Below are 18,341 nucleotides of genomic sequence, written 5' to 3'. Positions count from 1 at the left end.
ATTTATTTTAATTTAAATTTTTGACACTTTAAATATAATGACTTGAGTCAGAATTGACTTTACAGCAACAGATTTGGTTTTTGATACCTACTGCTGCTGTATCAAATTACCACAAATTACCACAAATCTAGTGGCTTAAAACAACACAAATTTATTATCTTATAGTTCTGTAGGTCAGAAGTTCAACATGGGTCTCACTGGGCTAAAATCAAGGTGTTACATAGGCCTGTGTTTCTTTCTGGAGGCTCTAGAGAAAAATCCATTCCTTGCCTTTGTGGCTTATGGCGGCTGCTTGCATTCCTTGGCTTATGGCCTCATCCTCCATCTTCAAGACCCGCAATATATATTTCATTTGCATTCTCAATAGTACTGAAAAGTATTAGGCACATTAAAAACAAAAACATAAGCCAAATTCTAAAAGTTTGTTTAATATTTTATATGTAATAATCATTGGAAAATTCCAAATAATCATTTAAAGGAATTTTAAAGGAAAGATGTTTCTTAGGTCAAAGCATAGGGTGGTTAATAGACTTAGGATCAGTAAAATGAGTGGGCAGGTACTGGGTGGATGTAGAGCTGCAGGTAGTAGAAGAGAGCCTGGTTGGTATATTTAAATAGTTCCCAAATATCATCAAGGCAGACAACTGAATGCAAACCAGGAGAACACCAGCTTTGAACCATCTGACATGACGAAGTATCCTAAGAGTTGAACTCAACACAGAGATGCCAATCTGGAAGCAAGCAGTACTGACAAGACCAGTGTCTTAATCTAGAACTGCTAGAACAGAATACTGCAAGTGGATGGCTTTAACAAACAGAAATTTATTCTTTCACAGTCTAGGAGGCTAGAAGTCCAAATTAAGGGAGCCAGCTCCAGGGGAAGACTTTCTGTCTTTGTCAGCTCTGGGGGAAAGTCCTTGTCATCAATCTTCCCCTGGTCGAGGAGCTTCTCAGCAAAGGGACCCCGGATCTAAAGAATGCAATCTGCTCCCAGCGCTTCTTCTTGGTGACGTGAGTCCCTTTCCTCTCTGCTCAGTTCTCTCTTTTATATCTCAGAAGAGATTGACTCATCATACAATCTAATCCCGTAGATTGAGTCCTGCCTCATTAACATAATTGCCTGTAATCCTGCCTCATTAACATCATAGAGGTTAGGATTTACAACACATCGGACAATCACATCAAATCACAAAATGGTGGACAACCACACAATACTGGGCATCATGGCCTAGCCAAGTTGACATATATTTTGGGGGGGGACACAATTCAATCCATAACCACCAGACAAGCAGGTAGACTAGCAGCAAGCAGCTACCATCAGAGAAGTATGTACACCAAGGATGGATTTGAGGGTATAGGTAGTCACTAGGGAAGGAGGAACAGGAACTATGTTTCATACTAGTGATTCTCAAACATTAATGTGTATATGAATCACCTGGAAATCTTGTCAAAATGCACATTTTAATTTAGTAGTTCTGAGGTAGAGTTTAAGATTCTACATTCCTAACAATATCCCACACCACCTGTCTGTTATTTTGTGGTACTGTGGTGGCTTGCATGTTGATATGATGCTGGATGCTTTGCCACTGACATTTCAAATACCAGCAAGGTTACCCATGGTGGACAACAGCAGAGCTTCCAGGCTAAAACTAGGAAGAAAGGCCTGGCAATCTATTTCCAAAAATTAGCCAATGAAACCCTTATGGATCGAAACAGAAAACTGTCCATTATAGTGCTGGAAGATAAGTCTACTCAGTAGACTCAACAATGGACTTGAGCATTCCAGTGATCATGAAGATGGTGCAGGACCAGGCAACATTTCTTTCTGTTGTGCATGGGATCACCATGATTTGGGACTGACTCAATGGCAACTAACAAGATTACAGATGATGCTGACACTTCTCACTCCTGACCTACACTGTAGCAGGGTTCTAGCAGGCTTGTGTCACTAAGCACAGAGAAGCCCCATTTATTAGATCTGTGGCACAACAAGATAAGAGCTTAAAGAGCAAAGTAATGCAGATGGCACTATGAAGCAGCCACTCATATCCCTCCTCCCTGTGCTCAGGATGGCTTCCTAAGACAGAAGTAGGGCTGATCCTGTGCATGGGAGTCCAGGAGCCTTGGCTTTGGAAGGCATAGGACCACAGAGGATAGGAGATGGGCAGGGACTGACCAGTGACAACCCACTGCTTTTAAATTTGCACGTTCCAAGGAATAATAACAACAATAAAGTGCTACACAGTATCTGTATTCTCAGCATCTGGAAATTTGTTCACATATTGCTACTTCCATTAATGGAGCCTTTTGATGCTATTTCTATTTTTCCCTCCAGCTTCCCACATTTTAGCTTTTCACATTTCCATCAGAAGGTGGCCAGAGGAAATAAAACGTGCTGGACTGAAAACCTGCTCATGTGTCTACTTGTTGCCAGGACTGGACAGCAAGGAAATTGAATGTATTTTTAAAGTAGAGATTTTCAAACTTTTTCTCTTCTCCTGTGATTTATTTAGGTGAATTAAAAGACCTGAGACCCACCTACAACTTCGGCTCCCGTTTTTTAATGGAGAAAGAGTCCAGTGCTATAGATAAATGAATGAATGAATGAATACAAACAAATATTTAAAAAATGAAAGACACAAATAATGAAGATGGTACCAAACTTTAGTATCCTTTAGTAACATAGTAAATTAAGTAGCTTTTAGTGACATATAAGGAAGACTAAAATCTACAAAAAGTTGCATTATTTCTTGTGAAAATTATCATTTCACAGTACACCAGGAGAAAACTCATGGGCCACAGGTCCCGATGGATCGCATACTTTGAGGATCACTGGTCAGAGGTAGAGACTTTCAGAACTTTGTTCTGGGAAGCCTTGAGCTTTCTTGGGACCTGGAGCAGTAGAAGGTTTCAACATCCAACCCTTGTTTTAATCAAAACAGCTCCACTTTGGTCTGTTCTCTCTGTCAGGCTGATACACAACCTTTGGCTCAAAGATAGGCTTCCACAGCTAAAGTAGAGTTTGTGAATCACTGATTCAGTGTTAAATTTCTGTGTATTACCTCTGGGTTGGACTTATTCACATGATACCATCATATACAGATACAGATACTACAGTTAACTTAAGTTTACAGGGAGGATATTCTCAAATTCCTTTACCAGATAAAACTTGTGCTGCAAATTACTTGGATCAAAAACTAATTCATAAAAGCTGAGCACAGTGTAATTGGGACTAATAAATACACACTAATAAAGCATCTTGAAATGAAACAGCCTCAGGTATTCTGAAAGGTTAGGCATTCAAGTGTAATGCTCCTAGCTTTGATAGTTGTTTTTAAATATAATTTCATTGCAGAGCATTATAAATCATTGTCCAGGAGCATAAAGTGGTTCTAAAATAAGAATTAGATGCTATAGATAATGAGACTAAATGAGACATGTAGGTAATGACATAGACTTTCTTGTCTTATTGTTCATGGGAAGAAGTCAATAATGGATGGTATAATATACTAGAGCAATGAGAATTACTGAATGTTTTCCAGATTTACTTGTACAATCAGCTACAGTGTCAAAGGATAGGGTCTAATAGTAAAATAAGCAAAATACAGTAGTAACAAAGGTGAACCTTGAGCTTTTTTTTTTTTTCTGCAGTAGAACAGCTTTAATAGTAACTTTCAGCAGAAAGCTAGTACTTACGAGATTTTCTTAAGGTATCATTTTCTAATTAAAAAGTATTTCACAAAAGACCGTTATCCTTGCCAGTCATCAGAGAGAACAGTCCATTCTGCCCCTGCTCCAATGGCAGTACAAATAAGTGACATTTCCACTCTCAGAATCACCTGAGCATTCCTGAGGTGTTTTATGAAAGTGATGCCAACTTCTTTAGTAGGCTACTCTGAGTCCATACTTCTTGTGTCCAATGTCTGCTTGAGTTCTAATTTCATCTAGGATGAAGACGAAGTCCAAAAAATCACGTTTGTGGTTGGTAGCTAAAAACTGGGGGAGCTAGGACTGTCTCAACAGTTCCACATGACTACAGGTTGCAATTACTGTGGTTGCATCTCCAAATGATAACCAGTTCCAGGTGACCCAACCCAGTGGGGTTCTCTCGACCATGATCCTTGATCTCCAGTTGGGAGATGTTTAAACAGAGTTCAAGAAACCATTTTGGAGGAGTAGGAGGTTTCTGCTCTGCTTTCCTTGGTAATTTCTTGTGACAGAGCAAAGGCTTTTGTAGAATGGAGCAGTCAGAGTCCTCTTTTTAAAAATCAGCTTTAATAACAGTTCCTCAGAGAGGTCTTCCCTAATGCCCTCATTCTAAATTAAGTCCCACACTGCTTTTATTCATGTAATCCTGTTCTTTTCCTTCAGAGCACTCATGATAGTTTTATTTTGGCTCTACCGTGCGATTACTTGCTTCAGGCCAATCTCATCAGACTAAAAGCTTCAAGAGAACAGGATCAAGTCTGTCTTCACCGTTCTTTACTTCTGTTACTGTCATTACATTGTTATTAACACAGTGCCTGGCACACGGTCCTGAGTGAATATCTGTTGAGAGAATGAATGTGTTTACCAGGAAAACATCTGATCTATAAGGCCAAGTTCAATGTCCTAATCACTCCAGCTGCAAGGAATCCTTCTCTTTTCAGCCCTCCAAAACGTATGTCCTTGGTTTGTGCTATTCGTGTCTCCTCTCCCCACTCCCCCAAATTTGTTTGATCACTAAGGGAAGGATCCTTTTGTGTGTGTTTGTATAAGCTTCAAAGTACCTAAGGTGATGCCTTACACATCACAGACACTCAATAAATGTTTATTAGATGAACAAATGAATGAGATTATTAGGTTTTCTAAGATGAGATACAGCTGGACGGAGGACATTATAATGTTCTCTGATAATGAAACTAGAATTAATTATAGAGTCCTGTGTAGGAACAGTTGCAGTGTTGTTTTCATTAATATGAGCATGTGTATGTATTACCAGTATGCACAATTTCTGGTATGAGTCTGTTTTGCTTCTCTGCACAGACTGTGGAAATCCTGAGAAACAAACTGCCACCCTAGAGCTAGTGCCTAACATAGGTGTTTTTAATCCTTTAAGTTTTTCTATAGTAAAGCAATGTTTTTTTTTCAAATGTAGTAACACTGATATGCAGACACACTTACTGTCCACTCACAAAGCCATTCGTCAACATGACTACAACATGCCTTCCTAGATGTCATTAAAAACCAGGGTCTCATTTTTCCAGGATGGGTTAGCTAAAGCTCTGCATGAAAGCGGGTAATGGAAATATGATTTCTCAAGCCCCCTTTGGCCTTTTGATTTTGTTCTGTAATCTTGTCAGTCTGCCTCCAAAGTCAAAGTATGCTTCTTGCAAAATCACTAGCTCTTCTGAGTAACTTGTTTTCTTCTTAACACATGTTCCCAGGGGCTTAATAAATATTATTTTGTAACTGTTTTGTGGCAAAATTATGAGTTCTTGGTATATGCTTATTCTCTGCTTTGCTATTATAGAAGATATATTCAGAACTTTTTAACCAAAACTCAATTCAAGGGCAGGGAGCAGTGCTGGAAACTGCTAAAATTAAAATATTTAGTAACTGTATGTGCAGCTTGTGCATTCTAGAAAGGGCTATTATTTTAAATGATAAATTGCACCTTGTTGAGGAATTTCAAATATCATCTGAATATATTAACAATTGAAAGGCTCCCAAGTTCACGAAAAGCTCTCAATGAAGTCGTCACCCTGTATAGGCAAGTGCCTATGGAGGCACAATTTTAAAACCATCTCTTTTTTGTTTCCTCATGAGATCTACAACAAAGCAAAGTGCATGTATGCAAAGTGATAAACGGATTGCACCACAGCTTTTCCTGCCTCTCTTGCCTTTCATTTGTCCATATTTCAAGTTCCACTGAAATAACAGACTTTATTGTTACCTCATCGTCTTCTGATTGCTTCCCTTGGTTCCTTCTTTTCCTAGTGAATCTTTGTTTTATTGATGGGAAAACCCACATCTTTGCATCCTAATATTTTTCATTTCACACTACATCACAGATTTTATTTCAAGTTGCTCTGAAGTCTTCAATCATCATTTTTAAAAATCATATTATAATCTATCCTTTGAGTGCATTGTCAATTACTTAAACCACTCCTCTCTTATTGGATATTGTTGCTGTTGCTAGGTGCTGTCGAGTCGGTTCCAACTCATAGCGACCCTGTGAACAACAGAACGATACACTGCCCAGTCCTGCACCATCCTCACAATCGTTGCTATGTTTGAGCCCATTGTCGCAGTCACTGTGTCAACCCATCTCATCGAGGGTCTTCCTCTTTTTCATTAACTCTCTTACCTTACCAAACATGATGTCTTTCTCCAGGGACTGGTCCCTTCTGATATCATGTCCAAAGTACGTGAGACAAAGTCTCACCATCCTCACTTCCAAGGAACACTCTGGCTGTATTTCTTCCAAGACAGACTTGTTCTTTCCTCTGGTATACTCAATATTCTTTACCAACACCATAACTCAAAGGCATCGATTGTTCTTCAGTCTTCCTTATTCATTGTTCAGCTTTCACATGCACATGAGGCAATTGAAAATACGGCTTCGGTGAGGTGCACCTTAACACCCAAAGTGCATTTTTGTTTTTCAACACTTTAAAGAGGTCTTTTTGCAGCAGACTAACCCAATGCAATAAGTTGTTTGACTTCTTGGGCTGCTTCCGTGGGCGCTGATTGTGAATCTAAGTAAAATGAAATCCTTGACAACTTCAATCTTATCTCCATTTATCATGATGTTGCTTATTGGTCCAGTTGTGAGGATTTTTATTGTCTTTATGTTCAGGTGTAATCCATACTGAAGGCCGAAGTCTTGGATCCTCATCAGTAAGTTCTTCAAGTCCTTTTTACTTTCAGCAAGCAAGGTTGTGTCATCTGCATAACATAGGTTGTTAATGAGTCTTCCTCCAATCCTGATGTCATGTTCTTCTTCATACAGTACAGCTTTTTGGATTATTTGCTCAGCATACAGACTGAATAAGTATGGTGAAAGGATACAACCCTGATGCACACCTCTCTTGATTTTAAACCACGCAGTATCCCCTTTTTCTGGTTGAACAACTGCCTCTTGGAATATGTACGGGTTCCTCACGAGCACAATTAAGTGTTCTGGAATTCCCATTCTTTGAAATGTTATACATAATTTGTTATGATCCACAGAGTCGAATGCTTTTGCATAGTCAATAAAACACAGATTGTTTAAAAATTGTTGCTATTTTGAATAATGGTTGAATGAGCAATTTTGTACATACAAATTTTTTCTGTTGAATTATTTCCTAGGGATGCATGCTGGGAGTGTAATTATGCCGAAGAGTAATCACTCGGCACATAATCCTAACAAGAGAAAACAATTTTAAGTAGCCAATCTTCTCAACCCAATAAAGAGTTCCTGTTAACATTTGAGTTTAGAGACCATTTGCTGTTTATATCATCACTTAGCTTTTATAGAGGGAGCCCTGGTGGCACACTGGTTAAAGTGTTTGGCTGCTAACCAGAAGGTCAGCAGTTCAAACCCACCAGCCACTCTTCTAGAGAAAGATGTGACAATCTGCTCCCTTGGAGCCCTATGGGGCGGTTCTACTGTCCTATAGGGTTTCTATGAGTCGGAATCAGATTTTTTTTTTAACTAACTGAGTGACTGCTTAAATAACCTAACTTCTCTGAGCTTTAAATATTATTTAATTGCAGTGCATCTATAAATCAGTGTCCAGGTACATGCACTGGTTCTATACGAATAAGATGCTATAGATAATGAGACTAAATGAGATATTGTAGGTAATGACATAGACTTTCCAGTCTTATTTTTCATGTGAAGAAGTCAATAATGGATGGCATAATATACTAGAGTAATGAGAATTACTGAATGTTTTCCAGATTTACTTGTATAATCAACCACAATGTCAAAGACTGGATTGTGTATTCTATCTCCTCAGCTTTAGGTACCAACCACCACACTAGCAAAGTGAATTCACAAAAGACCTGTATTATTTTGTCTTGGAGGTCAATCTCCCTTCAAGTACCTCATGCATGCAGTGACCAGAGACCAACCTTGACTAACTGATGAAAGAAGCACAACACGTGCTGGAAGTGCCATTGAGGATCAGGATCATCCGGTACTGATTAAGAGTATTAATAGCCAAAGTTTAATGAAGGAGGATATTGAAGCACCCAATTACCTGGCATTTTCTCAAATAAGGAATCAGTGAGACAGGTCACTTAACAGTCAAATTAGTAAAAGAGATGATGGCCTTGGGAGGGGCTACCCCACTGGACTTCTTAATGGCCTGAAGCAAATGGTCTCAAGCCAGAACCCTTCAGCAGGATGAAGCTAGGATTCATATTTTTGATTCAAGGTTAAATAACAATTCACAGGAGTGATTAAGAATAAAAATTGGGAAATATTAGTGAGAATTAATATTACATAATTCCAAGGAAAATTCACACAGGCTAATATTTATGCCAAATTTAAGGGCACAATGCTATCCGTTCCTTCCTCTTTTCTGGTTCTTGGGGCCCTCAATGTTCAATGTTAATCTTAAAATAAGGGCACCTGGAAAATGAAAATAGTTGAAGATATTTAAATCCTAAATAATATACTGACAGTATTATATATTATTTAGTATAACATAAAGAAAAGAATCTCTCCCCTCTGCCAGCTAAATTTTCTTGAAGACTTTATTATAAGAGATGGAATGTGATGGTAATGGAAAGAGACCAGATTTTGAGGAGACTGGGGAAGATGATGTGCAATATCATCTGGAAAATTTTTGCATAAGTTTCTTCTGATCAGGCTTAAGAGAAGACCTAGTTTGATCTCGCAATGTCACCAAAAAAAAAACATTGCTGTCAGGTAGATTCTGACTCATGGCAAACCCCATGCATTACAGAGTAGAACTGCTCCATACGGTATTCTCAGCTGTGATCTTTACAGAAGCAGATCGCCACGCCTTTCTTCCTTGGTGCTACTAGGTGGGTTCAAACTACCAATCTTTAGGTTAGTAGTCGAGCACAATGTCACCAGGCATCATGAAGTCTATAAAACCTTTGGAGATTCTTCAAGCCAGGCAGATCTCTGTATTCTCTCTGTTATCCTGGGATTCTAAACTCTTGGCATTTACTACAGATAATTTCTCCATTTTTTATATTAGTACTTAGTCACATATTACCTTCTTAATATTTCAAGTGTGGATGACTCATCTCCCAAAGATGCTGCAAAATTTCTGAGTTCAGTTTTGAGATTTAGTTTTTACATTACTGTCAGATTTTAGAGAGTCAGACTCCCTGATTTCTTTAACAACATTGCTTGTACTTTTGTACACGAAGGAATCTTTCTCCATCAAATATAGTATGAGGCAGATTAAAAACAAAACAGAATTTGACCTCAAAACATCTGGAATGTAGAATGACCAAAGCAGCATTTGGAGACCTACAGAGGCTAGTCAATATATACCTCTTCTTAGAGGTTGTTGTTGCTGTTAGCTGCCATCGACTTGACTCCCAATTCATGATGACCCCCAGCACAACAGGACTGGACCGTTATGATCCACAGGGTTTTCATTGGCTGGTTGTTCAAAAGTAGATCTCCAGGCCTTTCTTCCTATTCCTAGAGATAGTGATAATTTATGATACAAAATCAAGTGACCCCCCGCCCACTACCATGTATGGGGGAATGGTAACGTAGGAGCAGAACACCCTTTTTCAGGTTCCTTCAAAGAATTTACTGAAATAAGCTTGTACATGCTTAAACTGTATCTCTCAGTGGTCTTATATCCCACTACCTTGGAAAAAGTGAGGTTTCTAAAAAGATTAACAGAGATTATATATTTCTGTGGCAGAGATAACACTATGTATTCACTAAGCTATTTCCTTTCCATCCTGGGTACTCAGGAATACTTCATTCCCAACCCCCTTTCTTCTAACTGAGGCACTGTGGCTAGTTCTAGACAGGCAATGTGAGCAGAAGTAATATACACCACTTCTATGTCTAGTCTAAAAAAAATCCCTCAGGCATGATCCTCCTCTTTCTTCTCCTTCATGGGTAATCTGGAGGCCATGTGGCAAGGATGGTGAGGTAAAAAGTTGAAAGAGCCTGGATTTCTGATTCCCTGTTTAGGAAACAGATCACCAGGAGAATAGCCTGGCTAGGAACATCTGCACTGGGCTTTGTATGAGCAAGAAATAAACTTCTATTGTATTGAAATATTGAGATTTGAGGGTTATTTGTTAAACATCTAGCATTACTACCCTAACTAGTAAAACATTTTTTTATCCACCAAGTGGAATAGTAATAAATAAATGCTTATTGAGTTGATTACATTTTTTATATTCCAATAGTTGCTAATTCTACTTTACCTGATTTCAGTAGGTGACCAAAGGCTACAGTAGTGCTGCCCAACCCAAACTAGGCATCAAAATCACCCAAAACATTTTGAAAACACAGCTTTAAAGAGCCACCCACAGACATGTTGATTCAGTAGGCTGTCAGGTGGAGCCCAGGAATCTGTACTTTTTATAAGGCTTTGCAAGGGATTCTGATGTACAACAGCCAGCTTTGGGAACCACTGGACTAAAGCTTTATCAAGAGGAGAACAAATACTACCCCTATTCCTTTCAGCACTAAGGACAATGCCTGGATCATAGAGTACATTCAACAAAAGCTTGTAGAATGGTAGATTAGTTAACAGGTGGAGGGGCTAGCCTTAGACATAAGAGTGAGGTTAGTGATGTTTTTTGCTGAAGCAATTATTCAGCAATTATTAGCCTTCTTTTATTACCTCTGGTGGCCAGGACTCTGTTTCCTTCTTCTCATCCCGTATCCATGTCTACTCTGAGGGGAAAAAAATCCATTGCCTACTCTATACCTAGGTATAAATTAATGCTTTTCAAACCATCTATGATAAAGGATACATTGAAGACCAATGCTTTTTAAATGCAATAAAAATGAGTTACTATAAAAATGAAATTATAAAAGCCAAGACATACAAAACACAAACCTCCATTATTTATTATTAGCTTTAAGAGACTTAAAAGTACATTCCAATAAATACAATGAAAACTAACATAACATAGGAAAAAATAATCATCATGGACTGGCCCAGTCTCAGACTGCACTTTGCCAAAGACTGGCATAAATTATTAAGAATCAAAACCCTTCCACCTGTGGGAATTTCCATTGATAAAATACGTAAGTGAAAGAAGAGATGCCTTTGTTTTAGAATGCTAGGCATCAGCTAGCAAGTGTAAGTGTGTGTTGAGACAGAGGGATTTCCTAGGCCTCTCAGAAGTCATCATGCACGTGTTCAGGCATGTGTTCAAGACTAGAGAATTGGCTAGGGTGTGAGACATGCATAGGCAGAAGAAGAAAAAAAAATGTTGCCAGAAGCTTGATGGGTAGAATTTTCACACTTGGATGACAGTAAATTCCCAAGTCCCTCATTTGAAGCAATGTGAGTTCTGACTTGTACCTTTGTTTTCATTGAATTGGCTGTATTAATAAAAATCTGTTGTCAAAATTCTACTAGCCTGTGAAGGCACCAAAATGTTTAAAACAGAACTTTTTAAATGTAAAATTAACCTAAGTTAAGCAATTCTGTTCAGGAGCAAACTTTGAGGGTTAGCAATGAAGTAAGATTAACATTACCAATAAGAAACAGAAACAAGACCTTAATATTAAATAAATGGGTCATTTAGGAATCAATTGACAGATTCTTAATAAAGATTGTAAGATGCGTTAAATATTAGACTGTATGGAGACAGTGTTTGTAACTTTAATATTGACAATTTTATGTAATGAGAAAAATCATGGACTTTGACTTATTGTTTATCGGCACAGTTCTGGAATTACAATTCCAGCATTCTGTTTTGACACCTTTGCCTTGAAGTAAATTGATGAGAGGGCTAGAAACACTACACTTGATCAAATTGTGAAATAGGTAAGGTCTATGTCTTAGTTATCTAGTGCTTCTATAACAGAAATACCACAAGTGGATGGCTTTAACAAACAGAAATTAATTCTCTCACTGTTTAGGAGGCTAGAAGTCTGAATTCAGGGCATCAATTCTAGGGAAAGTCTTCCTCTCTCTGTCGGCTTTGGAGGAAGGTTCTTGTCTCCTTTCAACATCTGTGGGCCTGGCTTTCCTTGGAAATCTCCATGTGTCTTGGCATCAGTCTTCCCCTGGGTCTAGATGGTTCTCAGTGCAGGGACCCCAGGTCCAAAGGACATGCTCCACTCCCAGCTCTTCTTTCTTGTGGTAGTAGGTCCCTATCTCTGCTTGCTTCTCTCACTTTTTATCTCTTGATCTCTTGTAAGATAAAAGGTATGACTCAAGTAAGGGCATTACTTTAATAAGGGTGATAAGGCTAGTGACTTGAGTCATACCTTCTAGTAAGGCAGTAACACAAAATACATCCCACTCTAATCTTCCCTCATTAACATAATGGACAGCTCACTCCCAAACTGGACCATAACCACAGGCAAAGAGGCTAGGATTTACAACACATCACAAAATGGAGGACAACCATACAATACTGGGAATCGTGGCCTAGCCAAGTTGACACATATTTTTGGGGGACACAATTCCATCCATAACAGTCTATATTCTCCTGCTTCCTCCCATTTTAGCATCCCCAACAGAGCCTAGTACCCTTTTCATGTTTCTTCCTGCTCTTCCTCACAAACTTCTCTCCTTCCAATTTTATAAGGTATTACTATCTCAGTGATTTGGTTTCAGCTTGTAAAACTGTCTTTACCATTAAGTAATCACATCGGAGAGCTTCTACTTCATGGTAGGGTCCAATGACCATGACACTCTTGAGTCTTTGATCAAGTCGCTGTTAGGAAAGTAAAAAAGAACAATAGAGGCAATCTTCCATTGATTTCAGCTATAAATCCTATTTTGCCTGAGTTGTCTGGATGATGAGTATTCTGTGAAAATGCTGCTCTCTAGTGCAACAGAACTGCATATAATGCACTATAATCTATTCCTTATAATCCATCTAACATACCCGCAAAGGTCCAAATCTAACAGAACAGAGGTAATGTGGTAATTGAATCATAAGATAAGCATGGGGAAAAGGAGAAAATTTCAAGCATGAGGACATTGTAGCAGGAGTAATTATGCTATGATAAAAGCAATATTGTCAGTTCATCAATAGGCATTTACTAAAAGCTTACCACAAGTTCAGAAACAACTCATGAGGCGTGTGCCTCTTAGCTCAAGTAGATACAAGAGACCAAAGGGGCAGCTTCTGTCCACAGATGAGATGGGAAGGCAGAGAGGGTTAGGAGCTGGTTGAATGGACATGGGGAATCAGGGGTGGAAAGGAGTGTGCTGTCACAGAATGGGGTGAGCAATTAGGGTCACATAACAATGTATGTATAAATTTTTGTATGGGAGACTAACTTGAAATGTAAACTTCATTAAACTACAACAATAAAAAAAAAATGTAGCCTCTAACCCTAACCCTAACCCTCTAAATAGGAGGAGAGTGAAGAGAATGGACAATAAAGTAAGTAGGAGGTATGGAAAAGCTTTCTGATGATGCCATCTGAATTAACAATCCCCTTTAGTTGTCTATAAAAGAAGATGCCTTTTCCTGAAAGTCCTTTGAAACGAAGAAGTGCTCCTCAATAAACATCATTACCTTTCAATCGTAATGTTTGCCAGTTTGTCTTCCTCTATCTCACCCTTTATGTTGATCCGGAATATGATTGTCACAAATATCTGGGTGAGCAAGATTACAAAATGTGTTCATAAAATAAGTGATTATTTCTAAACCCATCTTTGTCACATTGTAATGCTTCACAAAGCATCTCTCCCTGGGCTACTAGAGTCATTTTAATTGATTCCACCAGCACAATATCTGCATCCTGAGCAACTTCACAATACTCTCTATTTCAAGAGAAGCCAATCAGGTTATGGGTTTGTTAGTAATACAAATTACCAAGGAGCAGTTTGTGGATGATAAAAGCAATGTAAATTCCAAAAAGCAATAAGAGAAATAATGAGCAACTTTCTCACTTCTCAGGAGTGAACAATTCTGAGCTCCCTGAAGCAATATTTAACCTACTGCATTAAACAGTAATGGCCAAATATTAGAAAAGCCAGTGTCAGCTCTTAGAATCTGTTGGCATCAAAATGTCATTTAAAAGTTTAGTTCTCCAAAGCATTCTTTCTCAAGTTTTCTTCTGCAGTATTCTTTTCCTACTAGGACACAGCCTTCAGCCCCAGAAGAACAATTTTGCTCTAGTATTAAAAATTTGTTTACTGGTTCATTCCAGAGTGTGGACTGGAAAAAGAGAAATAGAGAAGTATAGAATGAAACAGAGAAGTGTCGTAAGTAGTCTTTTATGTCCCGTGATTTTCCACTATGTCACTATTGGTAGCACTTCCTTTTGCCAAAACTATTGGTAAAGCCTAGTAAATTAGCATTCAGCTAGCTGCTATGGAGACTTCAACAGGCCTCACACATTTCTGCTGTATGCAGTCTCTTAAGGAAGGGTCTCTGCTAAACCTTTATGACATATAATAGAATGAGGAAAGCAATAGAACAACAGCCCCAAGTGCACGGGCAGCTCATCTTTCCTTCCTCTCCATCAGAACAAGAATTGGTTGGACTGGAAGGTGGGGCGGGGGTGAGAAAGATGTGATCAAATCAAAAGAGCCCAGGCGATCTCATTTTAGGAGACTGTTTTAGGTTGGAAAAGAGATTTAATGAGTATGATTTAGCTGAGGTGATTTTGTGGGGAAGAAATATATACTGAATTGGAGGTGCCTTCCAAGATTCAGATTCTGGAAGCTAAGGGAGCTTGGTGAAGAGAAGGCAGGAGTTAAGTGGTGTCAGATATATACAGTACCAGCCTTCTTCCCTCTCATGCTTGGGACAGACATCTTTAATCAATCACAGCATTGTTATCACAACCTTTCCCAGAAAAGGGATCCAGGTACCACTACCAGTGAATAGTCATTTGCAGTTGAGGTGAATCCCATTTACCACACCTGCCTAGATTTTAGGCTTAAAACGTGCCATCCATTTTCCTTTGATTTATCCAGTCAGAGGAATTTTAGCTTGATTTAGCCAATGCCACTTGGAGAAAGAAAACAAAGATTCAGAGGAGGGGAAAGACACACAGCAAATTGATATAGTATTACTAAGGGCATAATCATAAAAATAGCTGTCAATCTTAAAATTTTTATGTAAATCATAAATATTCTTGAATCCCTACATTCACAATGTGTCAAGTTTTATAAAGCATTTCTAATCCCCATGATAACTCTTTGCAGGGGGCATTATTATAATTTCCCTTTTATTGAAGAGGAAACTGGGACTCAGAGAAGTTAAATAACTTCCCAGAAACCAGAGAATTTGTAAGTAGCAGAGCTGAGATGAGAACTCCGGTCTTGTGATTCCAAATCCCAAATCCATTCCTCTAAAGTAAAGTTTCCCAAAGTGGGAGATGATTTTAGATGGTATACAAAGATATTTACATTTTATAAGGTATGCATTTATTTTTGTTATATTTTATTTATAGGAAGTGATCATGGTTTTCTATTTACAGAAGTGATATAAAATCTTCCTTTACATTAAATTTCAAAATTATATTTATAGTAATAATAGCTCAGATATTTACAAGGGTATGGCAAATGACAGTGCATTAAATACATCAATTTACTAGGAAGTCAAAGTGAAACAGCTAGTAGTGTGATATTTATTGAGCACCTCTTAAAGCTCACACAAAAGAGGTAGTACTCAAACTCACAGACACACAAGGTGAAGAAATTGCGTACACAGCCTGTTGGGCTTCCTCTTCCACATTCTTGGGAAACTTCTCTCTGTATTAATCAAGTACTCAGAGACCTAGACAGGAGTTTCCTATTCTCAGCAAACTGAGACTGTAGTAGGGAAATTAAGAGGTATCTGTCCTGCACTTCATTCCCTCAAGGTCAGGATCTGTACTTTTAACAGGGACAATCAGCTAATATGTATAATTAAGCCATGCAAATGAGCTAAAAGAAAGCTGGAGGAGAAGCCCAGGCACCAGTTTCCTTTCCCAGACATCTTTTATAAGCAGTACTCTTAATCTTAAGGGCTAACTCAAAAGGAGGATTATTAAAGTGGTAGGAAGGAGGGGTAGACCATGGGACAAACGTTTGAGGGAAAAGGGAGTTTTTTGTAGAGTCCTGAAATAAAATGATACACAAATGTCCCCATTACCTCTAAAGAGAAGCTAGTTCCTACCTCCAGTGATAGCCGATGGACATCAATGTATGTTTCCAGAGTGACTTCCTGAATTTTTTTTATTTTTCAATTCTTTATTTTTAGGGGAAATTCTACCAACATTAAGCTACCTCTGGCCAATATCAACTGCTAATGTCATCAGCAAATGGCACTAATATGATGCCTAAATTCTAAGGTACACTTTTCCCCTGACATTTCCACATTTCTGAAATTGGACTGTACCTTACATCTGATTGTACACAATGTGGTATTCCTTCTTCCTTCTCCATTGCATCTCACAACTGGTTGCATCTTGGAATTGAATAAATATAATGTTCATGTGCGTTAATGGGAATTGGGGTCAGCCATAATTTTAGAAGCGTGTCATTAAATACAGGCCTCTCTACATATTGTTGGATTTTTATTTTTTACCATTAAGTACTAAAATATTTTGTTTGAGAAAATGGCTTCAAACAAGAGACCAAGCAGGCAGAAAGAAAAATAAAAATAATCAAGAGAATGCTACTATGCCCCAAAGGTTAGAGTCACCTTACTATTGAGAGAGAAAGAACAGTGCAAGGAGAAACAGATAATTCACAAATTGAAAATTCCAGTGCTCATTTATTTATCTTTATTTTTAATAATTCCATTTGTGTGTGTGTTAGATCACAAGGTCATAATATTATTCTTTATGCTGACTTTTCATGTAAATTACAAATAAGTTTTTATGATAATGATTTACGGGGTAAGCTATTCGTCTTCCCAACAGAGATACCTACAAAGAAACAATTATTTTACCTCTGAGATGGAATATCATGAGAGGAATGGTTTCCAGATGCTCTGATTAAAATGACTTAAAGAATACAGGCTACATAAAATTCCAAGACAGGAAAAATGAACCCTGTTAGCTGTCAAGATAATGGTTACAATTAGTCAGAACAGAGGGGGTAGCAATAGAGAGGGGACTCAAGGGTCCCCTCTGGGGAGGGGAGAGACTAGCACTATTCTTTTTCTTGACCTGGTTGGTGATTACACAGGCGGGTTTACTTTGTGATAATTCACTGAGCTATGTACCTATGAACTGTGCACACTTCTGAATATGTGCTATATTCTTCAATTTAAAAGGAAGTTTAAAAAATAAATGCAACAGACATAGGGCATGCAACAGACGTAAAATACATGTTGACCAAAAAAAAAAAAAAAAAATTCTTCTCCCTTCAGGTAAACTGTACCAGTAGTTTTACTATTACATTGACTGAGGGGTAAATGCTGACCCTAGAAACATTAATCTTGATGTTCTCTGAAGTTATTATCTGTTCTCCAGCATTATTAGAATAGAACATATTTCTATATAAATGACAATTTCTGGTCATTCTCAAAGAATACTACTACGCATGAAAATCAGAAATATGGATTTTGTGTTACATAATGATGTTTCTATTGATGTGAAACAGCTTCAATAAAATTGTACAGTTGCTGTCCTAACATGCATAATTTATCCTGGAATTGCGCTGTTAAGAAGATGCCCACAACTGAGAATCACTTCCTGGAGTAAGCAAATTCCAACAGGATAGTTGAAGGGTACGGAAGCTGGGTTCCTCTACCTCAGGTTACTGAGGACCAAAAGGGGCTCAGTAGTACTCTCCCTATGCCCTCGGTCCAGAACAGAAGATGATTCAGGGCATGGTAAGGCTTTGGGCAAGGGTGACGAGAAAGGGATGGACAGAAGGGGACTTTTGTCTCTGAGAATCAGTCAAAATGGGGACACTTAAAAACATTTGTTTGAAATTCTAGCACTCAGCAGTGTGTGGGGGGACATTAAATTGACTGATATGTCAAATTTGCTTGCTCCACCACTGACTTTGGGTGGTGTCTGTTAAAGATGGGAACAAAGATATGTAGGCCCCAGTATCTTTTCCCACTCCCACAGTGAGTAGATTTGTAGCAATGGGCGAGGGCTTGTATTCCAAGAAAACTTTGTACTTTTGAAGTGGGTGGAATGTTGGCCCCTCAAAAAGATATACCCATGTCCTAACCCACCGAACCTATGACTGTAACCTTATTTGGAA

This window comes from Trichechus manatus, unplaced genomic scaffold (genome assembly GCF_000243295.1).
Source record: "Trichechus manatus latirostris isolate Lorelei unplaced genomic scaffold, TriManLat1.0 scaffold00192, whole genome shotgun sequence".
Lineage (NCBI taxonomy): Eukaryota > Metazoa > Chordata > Mammalia > Sirenia > Trichechidae > Trichechus > Trichechus manatus.
Note: the sequence above shows the minus strand (reverse complement) of the source record.